This window comes from Leucoraja erinacea, chromosome 10 (assembly GCF_028641065.1).
Source record: "Leucoraja erinacea ecotype New England chromosome 10, Leri_hhj_1, whole genome shotgun sequence".
Taxonomy (NCBI): Eukaryota; Metazoa; Chordata; class Chondrichthyes; order Rajiformes; family Rajidae; genus Leucoraja; species Leucoraja erinaceus.
This window is the reverse complement of record NC_073386.1, coordinates 52380572-52388071: the sequence shown is the minus strand read 5'-3', so window position 1 is coordinate 52388071 and position 7500 is coordinate 52380572.

The window sequence follows — 7500 nt, the reverse complement described above, 5'->3', positions numbered from 1 at the left end:
CAGTGATGTGACCCTGGGGTCATCGGGTGTTTTGGGTCTCACAACATCAGCCACCCTCGCCCAGGCGACCCAGCCGGGGTTGACCAGGCCCCGACTTGCGTCCCAGCAGCAACCGCCCACGGATCAGCCATCTTAATAACTACTCTGCAGGAGTTGTGAGACTCTAGTGCGTGGAGGGACTGTGCTCTGTGGGGTGAGTCCTGGCCGGGCTCCTCCTGCATCTCACCAGGTTTGAGGCCTGTGTGTCCGCTGCACCTCTTTCTCCTTCTCCGAGCATTTACTTGAACCAATGGGCTGGAAAGAAGACACGTTCCCCCTCCCACACGCGTAGCGGTCATCTCCTAAGCAATCGTCCTCGCACGACACGGTACAAGTGGCAAACATTAACAGCTGCTTGCACAATTCAGACATCATTCATTTCAATGGAGGTGCTTTCAAATCAAAACTATTTTGGGAAAGGTAAGAACCTTGGATTCAAAGGCACTCAGCTCTTGAAGCAGAATGACAAAAGTCACTCTAGGAGTGGAATATATTTTTTCAAATGAGGCTCGAAACTGAATTCCTGTCCATCCTTGTGAGATTACAGAGAACATGGAACAGGACGGCAAATATAAAATGGAGAATATTGATATTGGAGCATCTCAGAACATAGAATAGTAGAATATCGCTCAGTCCGCCAGGACCTACCTGATCTCCCCGTTGCCAAACACTTTAACTCCCCCTCCCATTCCCACACTGACCTTTCTGTCCTGGGCCTCCTCCACTGTCAGAGTGAGGCCCAGCGTAAATTGGAGAAACAGCACCTTATATTTCACTTGGGCAGCTTACACCCCAACGGTATGAATATTGACTTCTCTAACTTCAAGTAACGCTTGTATTCCCTCTCTCTCCATCCCTCCCTCACACTACTCATTCTACTAGTTTCACTGTTCGCAATCCATCGCTCACACCTCCTCCACAAGGGACCGTTGTGGGCTCCACCTTTCCATCGGTACCGGCTCTGATTATTTCTGTACCTTTTCATGCCTTAAGTTTCCCTCTTCCCTGACTCACTCTGAGGAAGAGTCTCGACCCGAAACGTCACCTATTCCTTTTCTCCAGAGATGCTGTCTCTGAGTTACTCCATATTTTGTGTCTACCTTCGGTGTTAACCAGCATCGGCAGTTCCTTCATACGCATACAACAGTACAACACAGGATCAGGCCCTTCAGCCCACAATGTCTGTGCCAAACAGAATGCCAGTAAACCAGCATAAGATTGAGCTAGCACTGCTATTCAATATGATCATGGCTGTTCATCTAAAATCAGTACCTCTTTCCTGTTTTTTCCCCATCTCCTTTGATGTCGTTAGTCCCAAGAGCTAAATGTAACTCTCTCTTGAAAACATCCAGTGAATTGGCCTCCACTGCCTTCTGTGGCAGAGAATGCCACAGATTCACAACTTTCTGGGAGAAGAAAGTTTGTCCTCATCTGTCCTAACTGACCTACCCTTTATTCTTTAAACAGTGACCCCTGGTTCTGAGCTCCCCCAACATCGGAAACATTTTTCCTGCAGTTACAGCAAGTGAAAATCTAGCAGGCAAGCAGGATGCTTTCTCCAACCACCCCCATTTGAAGGCCACTATCTTCCACCGCTTCTACCCAGTGCTTGCTAACTACTTCCAGCAGCCTCTGGTTGTCCTCCAGGATGCACCGAGCCACAGCCTGGTCCTTGCCGTTCACCAGGGCGAATTCGGCACAGAGACGCTCATGGCCGTGGCGCAACGCTTCCGACGACCGCCCGGGACTTGAACTGAGGCTGCTCCATGGCCGGAGCTGCAGCGAGCGACTCGCCAGCCCGGCAAACACTCGCCAGCCCCGGCTCCCCGTCCGCATCTGCCTCTGACCTCCATCCCTCCCTCCGCCCCGGTTCTCCAACACCCACGGCCCATGCAGTTGATATTAGTTTTGAAATTCTCGTTGGTCACAGAATTTTTCACGACAGACACTTGGACAGATACATGGATAGGACAGGTTTAGAGAGATGTGGACCAAATGTGGGCGTGGGACTCGCATTTTGGTTGGCATGGATGAGTTGGGCCGAAGGACCTGTTTCGTCATAAGTGACAGGACCAGAATGAGGTCATTTGGCCCATCAAGTCTACTCTGCAATTCAATCATGGCTGATCCATCGTCCCCTCCTAACCCCATTCTCCTGCCTTCTCCCCATAACCCCTGACACGCGCACTAATCAAGAATCTATCTACTACTGCCTTAATAAATATCCATGGATCTGACCTCCACAGCCTTCTGTGCTGTATGACTCTATGAGCTTTGCAGAACCCATTACTAACAGCCTGGCAGTTACAAAAAACAACCCTCAGACTCTGTTTACTGCCACCGAGCTAATTTAAGATCCAATTTCCTTTCGATTCCACGCACCTATACACATTTGACCTGGCTGTCTTGAACTATCTTGTCTGACCCATTCTCTGGCTGAAGCCTTGAAGTAAGAACGTGAACAACATCCAATGTACCAATCTCCACTTAATAAGTTGAGGGTGGATTTTCGTTGTAAATCTGTGCAGTGAACTAGAGAGTAGGGGATTAAGGTGAGAGGGGCAGTTTCTCAGCACATCGAGTCCACGCCGACCAGCGATCCCCGCACATTAACCCCATCCTACACACACTAGGCACAATTTACATTTATACCAAGCCAATTAACCTGTATGTCTTTGGTGAGTGGGAGGAAACCGGAGACCTCGGAGAAAATCCACGTGGGAGAACGTACAAACTCCGCACAGACAGAACCTTAGATCGGAATCGAACCCAGGTCTCTGGCGCAGCAAGCGCAGTAATGCCCCTGTCCCACTTAGGAAACCTGAACGGAAACCTCTAGAGACTTTGCGCCCCACCCAAGGTTTCCGTGTGGTTCCCGGAGGTTGCAGGTAGTGGAAGCAGGTAGGGAGACTGACAAAAACCTCCGGGAACCTCCAGGAGCCGCACGGAAACCTTGGGTGGGGCGCAAAGTCTCCAGAGGTTTCCGTTCAGGTTTCCTAAGTGGGACAGGGGCATTAGACAGCAACTCTACCGCTGCGCCACCGTGCCACCCATGAGATGTGCAGGGTAACTTATCCTAGACAGGGGATAGTGGTGAGTGCCTGGAACGTGCTGCCGGGGATGGTGGTGGAGGCAGATATGACAGTGCCATTCAAGAGGCTTTTAGATAGTCACTTAGATGTGCAGGGAATGGAGGGATATGGATCATGTGCAGGCAGAAGAGATTAGTTTTAACTTGGCATCATGCTTGGCACAGATGTTGTGCGCTAAAGGGCATGCTCCTGTGCTGCACTGTACTACGCTCTATGTAAACTGTTTTTGCTCCCCAAGCGAAGGACTGCAATAACAAATTATCAGCAAATAACACATGTTTCTGTTAATCTGTGGTCTGAAATTAATATAAAAGCCCAGCTGTATAATGCCCTGCCTGTGTTTAACCTCAGACTTTGGCCGACTGAGTCCACACCGACCGTTGATCTCACGTTCACACTCGTTCTATGGTCATCCCACTTTCCCATATTTTACAGAGGGCCAATTAACCTGCAAACCCGCAAGCCTTTGGGATGTGGGAGGAAACCCATGTGGTCCACAGGGAGAAGGTCCAGACTTAATGATCTGGATGAGGGAATTGAAGGCAATATCTCCAAGTTTGCGGATGACACTAAGCTGGGGGGCAGTGTTAGCTGTGAGGAGGATGCTAGGAGACTGCAAGGTGACTTGGATAGGCTGGGTGAGTGGGCAAATGTTTGGCAGATGCAGTATAATGTGGATAAGTGTGAGGTTATGCATTTTGGTGGCAAAAACAGGAAGGCAGACTATTATCTAAATGGTGGCCGACTAGGAAAAGGGGAGATGCAGCGAGACCTGGGTGTCATGGTACACCAGTCATTGAAGATAGGCATGCAGGTGCAGCAGGCAGTGAAGAAAGCGAATGGTATGTTAGCTTTCATAGCAAAAGGATTGAGTATAGGAGCAGGGAGGTTCTACTGCAGTTGTACAGGGTCTTGGTGAGACCACACCTGGAGTATTGCGTACAGTTTTGGTCTCCAAAATCTGAGGAAGGACCATCTTGCCATAGAGGGAGTGCAGAGAAGGTTCACCAGACTGATTCCTGGGTTGTCAGGACTGTCTTATGAAGAAAGACTGGATAGACTTGGTTTATACTCTCTAGAATTTTGGAGATTGAGAGGGGATCGGATAGAAACTTACAAAATTCTTAAGGGGTTGGACAGGCTAGATGCAGGAAGATTGTTCCCGATGTTAGGGAAGTCCAGGACAAGGGGTCACAGCTTAAGGATAAGGGGAATAATCCTTTTAAAACTGCGATGAGAAGAACTTTTTTCACACAGAGAGTGGTGAATCTCTGGAACTCTCTGCCACAGAGGGTAGTTGAGGCCAGTTCATTGGCTATATTTAAGAGGGAGTTAGATGTGGCCCTTGTGGCTAAGGGGATCAGAGGGTATGGAGAGAAGGCAGGTACGGGATACTGAGTTGGATGATCAGCCATGATCATATTGAATGGCGGTGCAGGCTCGAAGGGCCGAATGCCCTACTCCTGCACCTAATTTCTATGTTTCTATGTTTCTACTCCACACACACAGTCAGCACCCGAGGTCAGGATCAAACCCGGGTCTCTGGCGCCGTGAGGCAGCGACTCTATCCGCTGTGCCACCGTGCTGTTCTTTTTGTTCTTTGTTAAGTGTAGGAAGGAACTGCAGATGCTGGTTTAAATCGAAGATCGACACAAAATGCTGGAGTAACTCAGCGGGACAGGCAGCCGCTCCCGGAGAGAAAGAATAGGTGGCGTTTCACGTCGAGACCCTTCTTCAGACTGAGAGTCAGGGGACATTCTCTTTGTATCCACCCTTTTCACGCCTTACATTCTCTTTGTACCCTTCCATATCTCTAGTTCCCCTCTCCCCTGCCTCTCAGTCTGAGGAAGGGTCTCAACCCGAAACGTCACCCATTCCTTCTCTCCAGAGATGCTGCCTGTCCTGCTGAGTTACTCCAGCATTTTGTTCTTTGTCAAATTGTTCATGAGACTAGTTCACTCTGACAGCACTAGCTCTGGGCGAGTTTCAGATTTCTTGCTGGTCTCACTAAATCAGTGTCGATTAACATCACTGGGTTTCCACATGACAACAATGACTGGGGTAGAGGCAGGAATCACATACAGATATCATTTTGATGTAAATAATGTCGACTTTATTATCGCATGAATGGATGCAGAATTTAACTCTAGACAGAATATGTAAACTCCAGCACTCCCCTCAAACCCATATACCATGCCCTGTATCTTTTTCTCCACTACAATATATATTGGTTTCCACAAACACTGAAAATCCCAGGCCTCCTCTATTATCCACTTTAATTCTCCTTCCCGTTCCCACACTGACCTTTCGGTCCTGGGCCTACTCCATTGTCAGAGTGAGGTTAAACACAAATTGGAGGAAACAGCATCTCATATTTCGCTTGGGCAGTTTACAACACAGCGGAATGAATATTGATTTCTCTAACTTCAAGTAACCGCTGCATTCCCTCTCTCTCCATCCCTCCCCCACCCGAGTCTTTCATTCTCACCTAGCTACAGCTAACAATGTCCTGCTTCCTTTATCATTGTTACTTGTTTGCATATCTTTCATTCATTTGTTCGATATCTCTCTAACATCCTCGTCTATATCTCTCGTTTTCCTTCTCAGTACCAGTCTGAATTAAGGGTCTCGACCCTTAAAGTCAGCTATTACTTCTCTCCAGAGATGCTGCCTGTCCCGTTGAGTTACTCCAGCATTAGTGTCTATCTTCAGTTTAAACCAGCCTCTGCAGTTCCTTCCTACACACTGCAGATGCTGGGCTGATGAAGGGTCCTGACCCGAAAAGTCACCCATCCTTTTCCTCCAGAGTAGCTGCCTGACCCGCAGAGTTACTCCAGCACTTTGTGTCTATCTTTGCTGTAAACTAGCATAAGTGTTGAGGATGATTTGTTGAACAGTCAGTGTCAATTTAAGTCAAGGAATACAAAGTGGCTTCATTTCACTGTGTAGAAAGGAACTGCAGATGCTGGTTTATTCCGTAGATGGACACAAAGTGCTGGAGTAACTCAGTGGGTCAGGCAGCATTCATTGCTGGAGAAAAAGCAGTCTGAATAAAGATCCTGACCCGAAACATCACCCATCTATTTTCCTCCAAAGATGCTGCCTGACCTGCTGAGTCACTCCAGCACTGTGTGTGTCTATCTTCGGTATAAACTAGCATCCACATTTCCTTGTTTCTACATCTTTTGTTGCCTTATAGCACTTTCAGCACCAGAGATCCAGGTTCGATCCCGACTACGGGTGCTGATGTACGGAGTTTGTACGTTCTCCCCGTGACCGCGCGGGCTTTCTCCGAGATCATCGGTTTCCTCCCACACTCCAAAGAGTACAGGCACGTAGGTTCATCGGCTTTCTATAAAATGTAAATTGTCCCTAGTGTGTGTAGGACAGTGTTATGGCCCTGTCCCATGGTACTAGTTCATTCCAAGAGCTCTCCCGAGTTTGCCCTGATTCGAACTCGGAGATTTACGGTAATGGCCGCTCGTCGGTACTCGGGGCTCTCGTGAAAATTTTTCAACAAATCTTCACGAGTTTTCCCGAGCTTGCCTGCCATTAACGAGTCTTCCCGGGTACCTGCCATTAGCGTTACGAGCCGCTAAGAGACCTCCCCAAGCTCCGACGTACCCGCTACGTTCATTCTCCGTGCTTACCACGAGTTTGATTTTTTTTTAAACTCGGGAGAGCTCTTGGAATGAACTCGCACTGTGGGACAGGGCCATTAATGTGCAGGGATCGCTGGTCAGCACGGACTCGGTGGGCCGAAGGGCCTGTCTCCGTGCTGTATCTCTAAACTAACCTAAACTAAACTTTTCCAGCTTTCTCCCCATCACCACAACCAGCCTGAAGAAGGGTCCAGACCCGAAACGCCACCTCTCCAAGTTCTCCAGAGATGCTGCCTGACCCGCTGAGTTACCCCAGCACTTTGTGTCTTTCCTTTTGCTCCTGTTCAACGATCTACATTCCTGTGGGCAATCTCAATCTTAACGTCCTCTCCCGGGGAAGGTCTATACAACTAGAAAAGCAACGCCAATGAAGATGAATCTCCGTTCGATTGCTCCATAACCCTGAAGGTAATTGAGCAGAAATCAAGATCAGTTAGACACAGCAATCTACATCAGCCAGTCCCAACTGCATACGTTGAATGGGTCACATTCCCCTGAAGCACATGCCTCCGTGGTATAATTCTATCACCTGCATCATACTTTTCTTCACAACTTGCAGAATCCAGCACTTAATCAAACCCTTTAATCAATGCAGCTTCGAGCAGTGTGATATTATGACACACAGAGAAAGAGAGAAGCATGAACATGCTAGTTAATTCATTGAAATCAAAAGGCGCAGATGATGGAAATCTGAAATAAAGCAGGTA